We start from the raw sequence: 17838 nt of genomic DNA on the forward strand, positions 1-17838 counted from the left end.
TCACCAGGCAACGCTGGTCAACTGCTGTTTGTGTATGAGAAATCGGTTGGGAACTTTCCTGATGTCAGCACGTTGTAGGTGTCGCCACCGGCGCCAACCTTGTGTGAATGCTCTGAAAAACTAATCATTTGCATATCACAGCATCTTCTTCCTGTCGATTAAATTTCGCGTCTGTAGCACGTCATCTTCGTGGTGTAGCAATTTTGATGGTCAGTAGTGTAAATTACGTAGTATTTACTTTAGATAGAATATAGTTAAGATGTGTTGAATATGAAATGAAAAATACGTGTATTTGTAATATATAAGGTTTATGTTGAAAACAGTGTATAGTGTGCGTTGTTGTTCAATCTGTTAATGGGATCGAGGACTCTAGTGCTACATCAAGAGACGGCATCATAGAAAGCTGGTTATCAAGGCGCAAAAACCTGACGGCCATTCCAAGCTAGAAGACGTTGTCATCATTACTAACAAAATGTTGATTTGTACTGTAAAAGAAAAAAATAAAACGTTTTGTATGATTTCAAATCTGTATCAGTTAGTTGTCTGATGTTGTTCTTTGCATTCAGTTGAAACTTAAACGTTCGCACAATCAGAATTACTGTTTCTACGTTAACAATGTGGGAATGTTTTGTGAAGATAAATAAAACTGCACAGAATATGTCATCTGTGGAAATTTAAAGCCTGTGTTGAGAAATTGTTTGTTTCAGGAGCTTTGGCGTTCGATGTCCGTCATGATAAGTGCAAGTAGGAGAATTGTTAGTTGATTGAATCTTAGGAAAAGGATGTGGAATATCTTTGTACTCAAAAATCATCAGAAAAGTGACCAATTAATTGGCCTGGATTTAAGAGGGGTTTTGGAAGCAGTATTGGCATTCATAATCGATTTTAAAAGGTAGTTACATTCTCTCTAAGTGATCACGTCTTTTCAATAGTGGAAAGATAGCAAAAAATGGTTCAAATGGCTCTGAGCACTATGCGACTTAACTTCTGAGGTCATCAGTCGCCTAGAACTTAGAACTAATTAAACCTAACTAACCTAAGGACATCACACACATCCATGCCCGAGGCAGGATTCGAACCTGCGACCGTAGCGGTCACGCGGTTCCAGACTGAAGCACCTTTAACCGCACGGCCACACCGGCCGGCGAAAGATAGCATATTTGCTATTTACGTGACGCTGATTCAGAGATATGAGGTATATAATTGCGCTCATTCCTGATTACTTGTACGTGCTAATGTTTTTTTTTTTGTCTTATACATGGACAATAACAGCTGCATATTGAGCTACGAGGAATGTATTAATGCTTGAGATAACGATAAGATTTATTTACGTTAGTTACGTGAATAGTGCCCGTTAGTCCTATTAAACAAGAATCTCCTAGGATAAATGTTTTCTTCGGAAGCGGCGACGGCGATATTGACACGTTCAGTATTGGTGAAATAATTTTCAACGTTTTCGTAAAGTTACGGCTTTTGTAGAGCGATCTTACGATTCCGTTTAACAATTAACTAGCTGTTACAGGTAATGAGAGGCCAAATCGTTCTACATACAGTATCAGAGACGTGAATATCGTTCCGGACCTACTACTTTTAAGTAATTACACGGTCGGACGATCGATGGACAGGATGAATGGGCTAGTACGTGCATGCCAGCCTTTGTAGGTAACCGTATTGGCAGGACCTCTCCTTAATAATACGTGTTCGTTAACCAAACACCAGGCACACGCCTAACAAAAGTACAAAAATAACCCACGAATTAACCTCAAGATTTAGTACAAGCAAGAAGAAAGAAACGATTTTTAAGAAAAAATTACGAGGAGAATGGATTTCCCTTTTAAATGAATAGATTAAGCTTGAACTGCAACAATCAGATTAAAGTAAGTATAAAACATTGGACTTCGTTCTTTTAGAATTTTATCAAGTTCTGAATAAATTTCCTTTTATATTTGTTTGTTTCCTTTTACACGATTTTGAAACAAAAACTAAAAATCTTGTGGAGCAGCACCTCTGCTGATTTTAACTACGAGCTGCCATTGGCAGGGCATAACTTCTAACCATTTGTTGGACTGTTTCTTGCACTGATGCCACCTGTTTATTAACAGGGAGCTCTTCTGCCAAGATGGTTGACCTGGTCTAAAGAGCAGCTGCTTTTGTTACTACAATAACGACATACTACATCTCGGTTTCCAGATAAAATAATTATAGCCAAACGAGTAGGGTTTTATCAAATCTATGGAATGTGTTGCGCATTTCTCTGTATTAAATTAATACTGTCTTCACACTATTCGGTTTCAGTGTACTGTTTACTATGCCTGGTATGAAAATTACTCTCTGCAATATCCAACTGCCACCACACTGTATTTTCACTAAACGTATGAGGTTACTTTCTCTTTAGAAGCCATTTGACCGCCTATATAGCGTAGTTAGCACTTTGCTCACGTCCGTCTACCGAATAAGAACGTACACTAATAAGCAAACCACTTATGATACAGCATTGCGTCACACTTTTGACACAGGCAAAACAGTTGTAAACAAGAACACTGTCACTATCAAGGCATGCATACGAAACTTAATCCAAGTATAAAAACTATAAAAGTACCCAATTGGTCCGCGTATTTATGACCCTGATTTTGCACTGAAGTTTATATGAAATGGGATGGTGATTACCTAATATTTAGATTTACTGTTTACTTTGTAGTTAATACTTTACATGAATATGATGTATTCCTTTCACGATAGTCAAACAACAGAAGGATAATGACTGTTCCAGAAAAGTAAAGCCGGCCGTGGTGGACGAGCGGTTCTAGGCGCTACAGTCTGGAACCGCGCGACCGCTACGGTCGCAGGTTCGAATCCTGCCTCGGGCATGGATGTCTGTGATGTCCTCAGGTTAGTGAGGCTTAAGTAGTTCTAAGTTATAGGGGTCTGATGATCTCAGAAGTTAAGTCCCATAGTGCTCAGAGCCATTTGAACAATTTTTTGAAAAGTAAAAAATGAATGAGCATGAAAAAAAGTTAACGAATAATGACGATGAATAACGTGAATTTGGCTAGACACTTGTATAATGAAATGGTTCAAAGACATTTGTGAGTGTAGCTATGTAATGTCTGTAGAGTAACACAGGAACTTGTTTGTTACTGTTAACGTGCTTTATATTTTACAGTCTAACTTCTTTGAATTGCCTTTATTCATTGAACTGATCCTATTGTTTCAAAACGCTTCAGTTTACTAGCTGAAACTGCCTGTGTGAGAACTGAAATGTTGGTTTCGTAGTAAACAATCTGTATTATTTGTTTATTGCCGGCGACCAAAGATGAAATCTTAGCGTTCTTCTTCCTCTGGCTCTAGAGCGTCTTCTGTTGGTGAATGCTGCGTGGTGTATCGCTGGGCGCCCTGTCATCGCTGAGTTGAAATGGCTACAAAATTGCCGCCACTCCAATTCAGATTAAGCTAAAAAATAATACATTCTAAACTCCGCTGCAGATGATAGTTTGATGTACTTGAAATATCTTGAATAATTAGGGGAACGCTTCAGGGTGGGTTTTGGGCGAAGTATTTGGTTAAAACACAGTGTTTGTAAGTAGGCTGTTTAGGTTTTCTTATTGGTAACGCCACGTAGCGCTCTGTATGAAAAATGACTGGCTGTGCTGTGTGCAGTCTGTGGCTAATTTGCATTGTTGTCTGCCATTGTAGCGTTGGGCAGTTGGCTGTTAACAGCGCGTAGCGTTGCGCAGTTGGAGGTGAGCCGCCAGCAGTGGTGGACGTGGGGAGAGAGATGGCGGGGTTTTGAAATTTGTAATACTGGATATCATGAACTGCTATATACATTACGACTTTTGAACACTATTGAGGTAAATACATTGTTTGTTCTCTATCAAAATCTTTCATTTGCTAACTATGCTTATCAGCAGTTAGTGCCTTCAGTAGTTTGAATCTTTTATTTAGCTGGCAGTAGTGGCGCTCGCTGTATCGCAGTAGTTCGAGTAACGAAGATTTTTGTGAGGTAAGTGATTTGTGAAAGGTATAGGTTAATGTTAGTCAGGGCCACTCTTTTGTAGGGATTATTGAACGTCAGTTTGCGTTGCGCTAAAAAAAATATTGTGTGTCAGTTTAAGGACAGTCATGTATAATTTTTCAAAGGGGACGTTTCATGTTTATCGTCTAACAATGTGCACCTGCACTATTATTGTATTTACTCAGGCGAAGTGCACATATATTTAAGAATTTCCGCTTTTCACATACAAACTGCTTTCAATGCTCTCACAAATACTAAAGCTAGTTTTAATCTGTCTGCCTAATACGAAAGTCTCCGTAACATCCACTTCTTCACAGACACAGCTTGCTCATTTACACGGTCGACAGTCCACAGTCCACTTCACTAGCTGTTCCACTCTTCATTCACTCCTTTCCCACCTGCATTCAGTAAGAGCCTCAACAATTAACAGTCTCCTCCAAACTATATGAAGCTACGATCTGTCGTGTAACAGCCACGGTTAGCTTCAACTCTTCTCTTCCAGATGTCTTCTCCAGGAAACAATTTCAGTTCTCCCTTCCTCCTTCCCGTACCTTCTTCTGCCCTCCAGATGTGCTTACACATATGAAAATAATTTCTACGAACATCATGTTACAGCATACAGTTCATGGCCCTGCGGTAACATTACGCTATTACCATCCGCGACAACACTCTTCACACATCAGCAGTTTGTCAAAATAGCTTCATTTTAACTCGTTTTCGTTGTAATACTTCCTTCCACACTCTTCTTGTCACTTCACAGTCTAAATATTATTTCGAAACACTTCTTCTTTACCACACTGCATAACTATCCTGCACTAATGAGCATCTTTCATCCTCACTGTCAGCTGTCTCCCGATCCCTATCTCGATTACAAAATACATCTATTAATTTTGACGTAATGGGCATAGTAGTGGACACAGACATTGTAAAATTTACATTGCAAAAGTTGCAAGAAAAGAACAGATTTACAACATAAGTTTTATGTAACAGGAGACACATATTCACATTATGTACATGTAGGAAAAGATCGCCCAATAAAGATCTAATAACTTTAGATTGAAATCAAAGACAACCAACAGAACAGCGATTACTGTCAAAATAACGCATAGCAATTACATAAGCTGAAAAATCTCCATCTCGAGTACATGCTCACTCTTTACATATGTATGAAGGCGTGCAAGTTTATTTGAAATTTCGTTTTACTACATATTCATGCTATGTAATGGTAGTCTATAATAGCGTTACATTCGACTCGAAGCGCTAACGCACACCTAATACCATTGTTCTTTCAACTACACAGATCATTCACAGTCCGCAGTAAGTACAAACGGTATTCTTTCTCCGTCAGTATAATTAATTCTTGACATCAGTTATTCCTCTACACAGCACTTCTTGATTCTGTGTACATCAGCTAGGAAACTTTTCGCATTCAGCTAATATTCTGTCTGCCATTAGCGCTTCCAAAATAGCTGTAGTGCATCTTTCTTGATCGTGAACCATCGCTGTGAAAATGCCTCTGCCCACTTTTCAGTTTTTAAGTATTCTTGCCCGCCTTCGTTTAGCATATACATTATGCTCGTGTAGTTTAAATAACGGTAGCTGGATACAGCGTTTATTATACAGTTCTAAAACATCGCCATTTTGCGCCAACCCTAACACAGATTTCAACAAGCGACAGTATCTTTTGAGTACAATTTCAAATCTTTTTGCATCAACAGACCCTTTGTTTACTATCCCTTTAGCAAATCAGATCTAAATTACCTCCTGTTCCACTTTTTCACTTTTACTAAATCTCATCAAATTGTGCAGTCTGGCGTACTGGCCATTCTAACTCACAGCTCCGCTATCACTATTTTTTTACACTTATTTCGCTTTAAAACAGATTATATTTAATCAAACTGAGGCATAGGACATGAATCGATTTACAGTAAATTGTTACATTGTACAAATTTTCGTGGAAAAGTATTTTCACGAAGGACGATTCCGTACTTGTACACTACTGCCCATTAAAATTGCTACACCAAGAAGAAATGCAGATGATAAACGGGTATTCATTCGACAAATATATTATACTAGAACTGACATCTGATTACATTTTCACGCAATTTGGGTGCATAGATCCTGAGATATCAATATCCAGAACAACCACCTCTGGCCGTAATAACGGCCTTGATACGCCTGGGCATTGAGTCAAACAGAGCTTGGATGGCGTGTACAAGTACAGCTGCTCATGCAGCTTCAACACGATACCACAGTTCATCAAGAGTAGTGACAGGTCTATTGTGACGAACCAGTTGCTCGGCCACCATTGACCAGACGTTTTCAATTGGTGAAAGATCTGGAGAATGTGCTGCTAGGGCAGCAGTCGAAGATTTTCTGTATCCAGAAAGGCCCGTACAGAACCTACAACATGCGCCCGTGCATTATCCTGCTGAAATGTAAGGTTTCGCAGGGATCGAATGAAGGGTAGAGCCACGGGTCGCAACACATCTGAAATGTAACGTCCACTGTTCAAAGTGCCGTCAATGCGAACAAGAGGTGACTGAGACGTGTAACCAATGGCACCCCATACCATCACGCCAGGTGATACGCCAGTATGGCGATGACGAATACACGACGCTTCCAATGTGCGTTCATCGCGATGTAGCCAAACACGGATGCGACCATGATGATGCTGTAAACAGAACCTGGATTCATCCGAAAAAATGACGTTTTGCCATTCGTGCACCCAGGTTCGTCGTTGAGTATACCAACCTCAGCCACGGTCTTCGAGCTGACAGTCCATGCTGCTGCAAACGTCGTCGAACTGTTCGTTCAGATGGTTGTTGTCTTGCAAACGTCCCCGTGTGTTAAACTCAGGGATCGAGACGTGGCTGCACGATCAGTTACAGCGATGCGGATAAGACGCCTGTGAACTCGACTGCTATTGATACGAGGCCGTTGGGATCCAACAAGGCGTTCCGTATTACCCTCCTGAACCCACCGATTCCATATTCTGCCAACAGTCATTGGATCTCGACCAACGCGAGCAGCAATGTCGCGATACTGTAAAACGCAATCGCTCTAGGCTACAATCCGACCTTTATCAAAGTCGGAAACGTGATGGTACGCATTTCTCCTCCTTACACGAGGCATCACAAGAACGTTTCACCAGGCAACGCCGGTCAACTGCTGTTTGTGTATGAGAAATCGGTTGGAAACTTTCCTCATGTCATCACGTTGTAGGTGTCGCCACCGGCGCCAACCTTGTGTGAATGCTTGAAAAGCTAATCATTTGCATATCACAGCATCTTCTTCCTGTCGGTTAAATTTTGCGTCTGTGTCACTTCATCTTCGTGGTGTAGCAATTTTAATGGCCAGTAGTGTATAACAAAATTAGTTTATAAGCAATTTATAACGGTATTAACTTATACTTGAAAGAAAGAAGGATAAGCTAATCAGTGCGCATCGCCTTATCAGAGCGGATGATTACCTGCGAATAAAATGCCCATCTCAGAATACGGTGAATCAAAACTACTTATAAATGTGTTTTCGAAGATGTGAGAAGACGCAATGAAAATATAGTAAAGAAACAATTGGAATCAACTAAACTGTGAATAAGATAAATCGAAGACATATGTTCGGTCGACATCACATTTAATCTGTCAAGATGAGAAATCACACTGTAACTGTCAACAAACAGAAAATAATCCGAGCATTGCATGTCTTCTTTGAATGTTGTGCAGTTTACAAAATGTATTAGAAATACAGATAGCTCATAGTCAAAACAATGACATTCTAGAGTAAATGCCAGACGAGGTGTGTAAAGCCATGCGAAGTTCGTACAATGTGAAGGTATCAGCAATGACGGTGTTCCAATTTTTTTTGGAATCATTGATCTTCAGACTGCTTTGGTCCGCTCCTGCCACGAATTCCTCTACTGTGTCAGTCTCTTCATCGTGGTGGAGTACCACATGCAGCTACTTCTTCAAGTATTTGATCCACAGATTCCAATCTGTACCCTTCTATTCAGTTTTTAGTCTCTACAGCTGCCTATAGTACAATGGACGTTATACATTCATGTCTTAACCCAACTCCTATATTCGTATTTCCTCATCTTGTCAATGTTTTCGACATGTTTCTGCTTTCGCCAATTCTGCGGAGAACCTCCTCATTGTTTATCTTATCAGCCCACCTAATTTTCACCATACTTCTACACTCCTGGAAATTGAAATAAGAACACCGTGAATTCATTGTCCCAGGAAGGGGAAACTTTATTGACACATTCCTGGGGTCAGATACATCACATGATCACACTGACAGAACCACAGGCACATAGACACAGGCAACAGAGCATGCACAATGTCGGCACTAGTACAGTGCATATCCACCTTTCGCAGCAATGCAGGCTGCTATTCTCCCATGGAGACGATCGTAGAGATGCTGGATGTAGTCCTGTGGAACGGCTTGCCATGCCATTTCCACCTGGCGCCTCAGTTGGACCAGCGTTCGTGCTGGACGTGCACACCGCGTGAGACGACGCTTCATCCAGTCCCAAACATGCTCAATGGGGGACAGATCCGGAAATCTTACTGGCCAGGGTAGTTGACTTACACCTTCTAGAGCACGTTGGGTGGCACGGGATACATGCGGACGTGCATTGTCCTGTTGGAACAGCAAGTTCCCTTGCCGGTCTAGGAATGGTAGAACGCTGGGTTCGATGACGGTTTGGATGTACCGTGCACTATTCAGTGTCCCCTCGACGATCACCAGTGGTGTACGGCCAGTGTACGAGATCGCTCCCCACACCATGATGCCGGGTGTTGGCCCTGTGTGCCTCGGTCGTATGCAGTCCTGATTGTGGCGCTCACCTGCACGGCGCCAAACACGCATACGACCGTCATTGGCACCAAAGCAGAAGCGACTCTCATCGCTGAAGACGACACGTCTCCATTCGTCCCTCCATTCACGCCTGTCGCGACACCACTGGAGGCGGGCTGCACGATGTTGGGGCGTGAGCGGAAGACGGCCTAAAGGTGTGCGGGACCGTAGCCCAGCTTCATGGAGACGGTTGCGAATGGTCCTCGCCGATACCCCAGGAGCAACAGTGTCCCTAATTTGCTGGGAAGTGGCGGTGCGGTCCCCTACGGCACTGCGTAGGATCCTACGGTCTTGGCGTGCATCCGTGCGTCGCTGCGGTCCGGTCCCAGGTCGACGGGCACGTGCACCTTCCGCCGACCACTGATGACAACATCGATGTACTGTGGAGACCTCACGCCCCACGTGTTGAGCAATTCGGCGGTACGTCCACCCGGCCTCCCGCATGCCCACTATACGCCCTCGCTCAAAGTCCGTCAACTGTTAAGGACTGCGATGGAGCTCCGTATGCCACGGCAAACTGGCTGACACTGACGGCGGCGGTGCACAAATGCTGCGCAGCTAGCGCCATTCGACGGCCAACACCGCGGTTCCTGGTGTGTCCGCTGTGCCGTGCGTGTGATCATTGCTTGTACAGCCCTCTCGCAGTGTCCGGAGCAAGTATGGTGGGTCTGACACACCGGTGTCAATGTGTTCTTTTTCATTTCCAGGAGTGTATAACAACATATTTCCAACTCTTCGAATCTCTTATTTTCCAGTTTTCTCACAGTCCGCGATAAACATCCATACAATACTCTGCTCCAAACATAGTCCGTTTATAACACTCCAACAGCATATTTACGTAGCTTATCTAATCAGATACCAAATTTGGCTTGTTACATACTATGCCCCAACGGAACAAATCAGTCCTATCTCGGAAAAGCCACGTATAACACTCCTATTTTTTACTGCTATACCATAACCTCGATGCTGGAGGCAGTTTGCAAAACAGAATTATTTTGATAGAGTAATTATGGTATAACGCAACAGAGTAGTGTTACCCTCTGAGAGGAATTTTATTATGTTGACCGTATTGTACTTAACGGAGGTGGCTTATCGGGAGTGAAAGTCAGAATTACGTAAATATTTGAACAGTACGAACAAAATTTTGCCTATCTGCACTGTTCAACTGATAAAGAAAACGGTCGCCAGCCTAACTAGGCAAGAAAATGATTAACATTCTCGTTCAAGAAAATAGTTATTAGTAACTCTAATGGATAAACACAACCTATACTTGGCCACACGCGAGTGCAATGAATTCTGACACATACATATGTTTTAAGATTGAAGCTAACAACTGGAGCAGCACAAACTATTTGCAAAATTATAAGAGATACCGAAACACCCTATTACTTTCAAGCTTTAAATAAATTATGGTTTTTATAATTAGTGGTCTTCCCATTACTTGTTACCCAGCATTAATACAATAGACAAACAGTGGATCCTGTTATATTATTAATATGCACTTCCTATACACAAGAGAGACATACACTTAACAAACACGAGTATATAACGTGTCACAACTGCAGTTTTCCACTCTTACTACAGCGAAACACAATGTTGACAAAATTGCAAGAAACTGACTCACCTTTTCGAATTTACTACAAATATCAAGGTGATCATTTGCTAAGCAAAACTGTAGAAGCCTCAGTCTTAAGAACTTTTAATTTTGCAGTTGGCAACAGCACTTTAATAAGCAGTTGTAATAGGAAAATTATTTTCAGCAAACAACATTTACTTTAACTCACTCTCTTGCCACATTAACTTTAACTTCCTTTTTACTAAGTTCAAGAGGCATTAATTAGCATAACATTGGTCATAAATGTTCTTTCAATAGGAACACTCGGTAATTACTTTAGTTCAAACGGAGAGGAACCTGAGAGGTGTTATGATAAGGAGGAAAATCAAGGTAGGTACATAAATTCAGATATAAATTACCTTATATTTGAGCACATTAGCACATCCATTAAGCTGATCCTTCACTGTACGTCATTATAGTATTACGTTACAGTGATTGCGCAACGTGGTGGCAACTGCTTGTTGGTAGGTGGATTCGCTGACAGAATTGCTGGACTCTGTCATTTCTTGGTGGCGACGACAGATACGAATTCCAGAATAGTTCCAGCTATTTATCCATCCATCCGAGGCATTGGAAAGCGGCAGGAAAAGCCTCTCTCGGAACCAGCACGATATGCAACATTTACATGACAGTGCACAGTTTGGTAGCTCGTCCCCGACTCGTAGCTTGTCCCCGACTGACTATCAGTTCCACCTTTTCCACCTAAGCCAACCACAATTTGCGCGCGCTACGCAGTTCCGTTCCCGAGGGAACCACTACACCTTTTACATACAAACTAACTAAGAACCCTAAGTGAGGATCAGCAATTTACATAACAGCAACCAAATACATTAAATAAAACAGAACATTTGCACATATTGACATTTCTACCAAAAATTATTCACACAAAATTACAATCATATACAGTAAGTTTTGTTCCCTCCAAATGGGACAAAGCATTTAAACGACTGATATACTAAATTGCATAGAACCAAACCATGACATCAAAGTTTGTGCAAAGAAAGAAATATACAGTTTTATGTTATCGATTCAATCACACACATTTACAGAAGCTCAGCGATGTAACATTAAATGAAACAAAAGCGAAATAAATCAGTACAACATTAGAGCTATGGTGTTACACGTTCCGCGTTCTGACCCTAGACGGACCAGCCGGATTCGACCGACTGCTGCATCATCCGCTGTCAGTGACGTCACTGGGTGCCGTATGGGGATGCGTGGTGTCAGCACAGCTCTCTTCCAGTCATTGTCGGGTTTCTTGACCTTGGAACATCGTTATGTTACAGGTCTTCGATTTTCTTTTCATTACAAATGATACGAGTTGGAGAAGTGTAGAAAAATAACTTGCAAAGCAGTTGTGGATGGGAGCGCTTTACCATCAGTCTTTACGATTCGTTCCGAAGTAGGAGGAATGGTTTATTGCCTAAATATTAACTAACGGCAAAATATGGTTACAGATGAGTGCTCGCAACTTTATGGACAAGTTATACCCCTTGAAACTGCTGCGCCCCAGAAAATTTCGACTCACGAACTGTGAAAATAAGTTTTATTCTTGCCGAGACCAGGCAGTAGAGACCACCTGGCCACTGTGCTGATCAAGTTAGCCACTGTACGGTACTGTTGACATTACGACAAAGAAACACTCAGTGTAGACTGGGGTTTGCGACAATGGTCAACTTTGAGCTCATGGAACAGCTAACACGGCGTGACCAACAGTGAAGCAATATTTTGAACTCGGGCACCTGCATGCTACAGAGAAAAATGTTGCAAATTTAACTGGGCCTAGCAACCTGCGCTCGCTGCAGAGCGATCTAGGAAATACTAGCAGGACAACTAATATGAAGCAAACCTAGTCGTACCCCTCCAGTCAGAAGCGTAGCTGTAAGGGTATACACAATCGAACTTAGAGGCTCAATGCATTCAGTTGTGCCGCCATTCTGTCTTGAATCAGAGAGAATGATTGGCTTTTGAGTTTCAGAGAAACCGTGACCCGCCCTTGGTGATGAACATCACGTGACTATCTGCCACTGACTGAGTCATCGAATACCGACGAGACGCGCCTACCTGTGGCGTAGTGGCTGCAAAACATGTGTAACTTCGTCGACGCTGTTGTGTTCGACTTTGTGCACGAAGCTAAAGAGAGATGGGTTACAGATTGGTGTGATAACTGTCGTCATAGGAGAGCTGGACAGGAGGAGAAATGATTAGCAAACAACTCAACATAATAGACACAAGGTTTACTCAACTTGTCTTTCTCCTAGCGTACAAAGGTTCATTACAAATAAAGCAGCAAGAATTAGAGTCCAGCTCACACAATAGCTGATAGGATGAGGATCACTATTGATGGTGTTGTAGTGATGAAGCTCTGAATGCAAGTGGGCAGAGTGGCTGCCACCGGCTGTCCTGCATCACAGCAGCAGAGGGCGCTCGTGGTACGGAGCAGCTGGAGGTTAAAAAAAATAAAAAATAAAAATAAAATAAAAAGAAAAGAAAAACACGATGGCAGTCGAAGAAGGAGGTCATGATGACCTTACAGGAACGTGTACGAACAGCTCTTGATTTCTGTGTTCTATGGCGGGGGAGATGTGGGACGTTCCCACTACTGGCCTTGCCGTTTGCCCTCGGGCTGTCGGAATTTTGTCGGCCGGAATCACCCTGTGCTGCACGACAACACCTGCCCCCACACTGCCAATCGGATGAAGGAAACACTTCAGCGATTTGATTGGGAAACACTGTAGCATTCTTCATATAGCCTGGATCTTTCAGCGCGAGATTTTCACATCTTTGGCGACGTGAAGGAAGACACGCGCGGACGTCGGTTTCAGTCGGATCAGGAAGCGCAAGAGTACGTGTGGTAGTGGATCCGTCAGCGGCCGACGATGCGGTACGAAATGGGAACTGATCGTTTCGCCTCCCAGTGTGATAAACATCTTAACGCGTATGGTTATTACTTTTAAATGGAACCATTCCATGACCCCGTTGTGACAGGTGTTCGGTTTTCATTTGACTGCTCGTTATAGCTGTACATTCGCGTAGTTTATTCACTTAAGAACAATAAGAAAAATATATTTAACAGTATGGTGGAGAACATCTACAGCTGCATTGAGTTTAGATTTCTCGAACAGGGAAAGTTAGACATAAAATTAGAACAGTGGAAATGGACTATTTGAGAAGATCTTTGCAGTTCACGAGGCAAGATAGGATACGAAATCAGGAAGTATGAAGTCAAATGAAGGTAACGTGCTCCGTAACAAAACCTTTAGAGGACAAAGCGCTTCAGTTGTGTGGGCAGCTACAGAGAATTCCTAACCGTAGATGTCCAAGGAAGATTTTAAACTGGGAGCCGCTCGGAAGAAGAAGAAGTCCAGCGATAAGATGGGAAAAATACATGCAGGAAGCAATGGAAGACAGGACCGGATGACTGGAACGAAGTAGGCCAGTGGACGTTGAAAACGGTTAACTCCCAGCGACAAACGCTGAAGAAGAAGAAGAAGAAGAAGGAGAAGAAGACAGAAGAACGTCGTGTTGAGTTCTATCTGCAGAAAAGTCCTGCATCCAAACTTAAATACTGTCTGATGCTCGGTTAGCTCGTATTTTTTTCAGTGTACAACAGTCCGTAACACTGTCGAACGCCTTCCAGAATTCAAGGAACACGGTATTAACCTGAACGCCTTTGTCTGCTGCGAACATACTGAGCTGAGAGTTTCGCAAGGTCTTTGTTTGATGAATCCTTGTTGATCTTTATAGAGGACGCTTTCATTCTCCAAGAACGTCATCGTGCGTGAATGTGAAACATTTTCCACAATTTTACAACATATTGACGTCAGCAATAGAGGCATTAATTATGGGAGACCGTCCGACAGCCTCTCCTGAAAACGGGTGTCATCTGCGTCTTTTTCAAATCGCTGGATAACATCCGTTGTTCTAGTGACGTACGACAAACTACTGCTAGAAGGGAGCAAGTTCTTTCGCTTATTCTCTGTAGAACCTCACAGATATCTCTTCCGGTCCAGTTGCCTTCCTACTGTTGAGTAATACTAGTTGATCTTTTATTCTGCGATCGCTTATCCCAGTATCTAACATTTCGGTATTAGTGCAATGATTCGGTGGTGTAAAAGTTTTGGAAGACCGAATGCAATATTTGGGCGATCATCTTTTGGTGTCAGTATGGTCACTGACCAGTTGGAGAGAAGATTTCGATCCGCTTATTGACTCTGAATAAGACCAAAACTCCTTTGGATGTTTAGTGAGATCGTTGACAAAATTTTACGTTGATATTGCAGTTCTCGCATAGCTATGCTCACACTCGTTTTGGTATCATTCAGTTTCCGTTTGACTAACTTTCTTTGACTTTGCTCAAATAGGAGATGAAGCTCTGTTTGTTTTTGTAGCAATTTTCTAACACGGCTGTTGAACCATAATGAGTTTTTCCATTGTTTGCAACCTTACTCGACAGATACTTGTCTAATATCTATTGTAGAATGCTTCTGAGTTTTACCAATTTGTGCTCAAAATCTTCGTCCTCAGACTGAATATCTGGTGTTGACTACTTAGATACTCTTCTCTTTGTCCCTGACACTTTCGTTAAGCAAAAATATTTTCTACTTTTTTTAACATTTATTGTTATTTTCGTGTCATTGATGCTGACGTTCGGGTCAGATAGTTATGAGACGGTCTTAGACATTGCCCTGACTGCTCAAAATAATTTCAGATAAGATATTACTCCTAAGTACAATCTCACACGAATCCCTTTCTCTGGCACCAGTTTTAATTGCGTGACTCTCGTATTCTATAGATGGAAAGTTGAAGTCTTCCCCTGTCACATTAGCATGATTAAGAAACTTGCTCATGATGTTATCCAAGTTGTCTTTGAAGTACTCTGCCGCTAAAACTCGTGACGCAGGCGGTCCATAAAAGCACCCTGTTACGAAGTTTCACTCGCCTTTGATGCTTATCTTTACCCAGACTATTTCACATTCGGAATTTGTAATAATCTCATCAGATATTACAGAGTTCCTTACGATATTTAATAAGCCGCTACCACTGGTACCAAGCCTAGCCTTGCGATGTATATTCCAATATGAATCAAGTACAGTATATCGCTGCGGTTCATTTGCCGTTTCAGCCACCTTTCTGTTCCTGATACTATGCTCGTATTATTGCCTTTAATAAACGAAACTAATTCTGGGACCTTACCATGAATGCGCCTGCAGTTTACTAATAAAACACTATGTTTTTTTTCGGGTTTGCAGGGCTGAAACTTCTCCTCTGAGAGCGATGTAGCTGATTTACGAGGATTGGAACTTTAATAGTGGTAACTATTTACAGCTCGTAAAAAATAGATACGTATTTCAAAGTTTTTCTGACCTTCAAAGTAGTCACCAGCATTGTGTATAACCCGTTGCCAGCTATGTGGAAGTTGTAGGATACTCTTTAAAGTGCCAGTTGTGTTGACAGTTCTAACGGCGCGGTCTATTGCCCAACGAATTTGTAGCAGTTCTGAAGCGAATGCTGTGAAGTGTTTCTTTTAGTTTAGAAATCGATTTGAACTTAGGAGGGCTGTAGTCAGGGGAGTGCAGTAGGTGGTATAGTACTCATCAGCCCCGTCAGTCAAACAATCAGTAACAGCTTGCACTGTACGTGCTTGAGCATTGTCCTGAAAAATGATGGTCAGGTCCTGCAAAAAGTGTCATGACTTCTGTCACTAAGCTGGTCGTAGGTTGTCTTCCAAAAATGAACAGCATAGAGACAGAAGTGATGACACTTTTTGCAGGTCCCGACCATCATTTTGCAGGAGAATGCTCAAGCACGTACAGTGCAGGCTGTTACTGATTTGCTTGACTGATGGGGCTGCTAAGTGCTATAACACCTACTGCACTCCCCTGACTTAAGCCCTCCTAAGTTCAACTCTGTTTCTAAAGCGAAGGAAACACTTCACGGCATTTCCTTCAGAACTGCTACAAATTCGTCGGGCAATAGCCCGCGCCTCTCAAACTGTCAACACAACTGGCACTGTTACAAGTATCCTACGGCTTCCACATCGCTGGCACCGGTTATACACAATGCTGGTGACTACTCTGAAGGTCAATAAAACTTTGAAACATGTATCTATTTTGTACGAGCTGTAAATAAATAGTTGCCACTGTTAAAGTTCCAACCCTCGTATCTTCGATTTGGCAGGCATTTCTTAATTGCCCCTAAGGGGAGTAACTGAACCTAAAAAAATCCCAATGTACACCGCTTCATTTGTATACAGCACTACTGACATATCAAATAATTCACATGATAAATCACAATGTGTGGAATTCAAGATTAATCCACTATTATCCAATTTGAGTGTAAAGGGTAGCTCTGTTTATCATAATTTTTACATGTAAATGTGACATCAAGGGAGGAGTTAAATATGAAAATTTACCTGCAGAACATCGTTTAAGAAATGGATGATACAGATGCATTAAAATTCTAGGGCAATCATCTCTGAGGGGACGATTCATAAACAATTCTTTCTCACAGCTGTACACTCTACTGTCTAAGAATACTGCCAATTCAGGGAAAATTAACTTATGACTACGTTTACACATATGTAAATCATTTTCATTTAGGGACACAAAATATCTTCGATCCTTGCTGATCAGTAGATAATCATTCAGTACATACTTTACATGAATACCTGCCTGTCTCCATTTCACAGAGTAAATATAAATTTTGTACATTTCAAAATTATGCTTTGATCTAGCAATGAGAATAGAAACAATAACAGTTAATTCATCTTCAGGCATTAAAGAGTGTCTGGTGGTTAATTTATAGTAATTGTACAAATTGTAAGAGTTAACAGGGTAAATCACAGTATATGTTTCACTAGTTTTCGCTCAGTTGATAGTGGGATCTATAAAAAATTTTCTGTATGTAGGTACACTGCTCAGACAATCATTTGAACTACTTTCTAAGGCCGTTCTTTAGTTAAGGGCATCAATTCTAAAATTTGATAAACAATCAGTAATCCTGACCAAAAGAGTGTTTAAATCTAAGTGTGCACTCCCAGCATTTAATCCGTGGAATAGTTCTTGGATATTTGCTTTCGTTTCATTAAGAATTACGTGGAAATGTGAGATAAATTTCTTTACGATCTGTTCAATGAAAACTGTGCGGTTAGTAATGGTTCTTTGTATATTCGTTAATACAATAATTTCATTAGAGAGGTTAGTTGAATCTGTACTGGACTGTTGTTCAAGAGCTGATATTTTGCCTTTAACTTCCAGTAGATCTCGACTAGTTAAAGTACCAAATACAGTATGAAGGATACTACCTCCAAAATCAAACCAGGCACGTTTACACCTAATTAAATTTT

The sequence above is a fragment of the Schistocerca piceifrons genome, chromosome 5 (assembly GCF_021461385.2).
Source record: "Schistocerca piceifrons isolate TAMUIC-IGC-003096 chromosome 5, iqSchPice1.1, whole genome shotgun sequence".
NCBI classification, from domain to species: Eukaryota; Metazoa; Arthropoda; class Insecta; order Orthoptera; family Acrididae; genus Schistocerca; species Schistocerca piceifrons.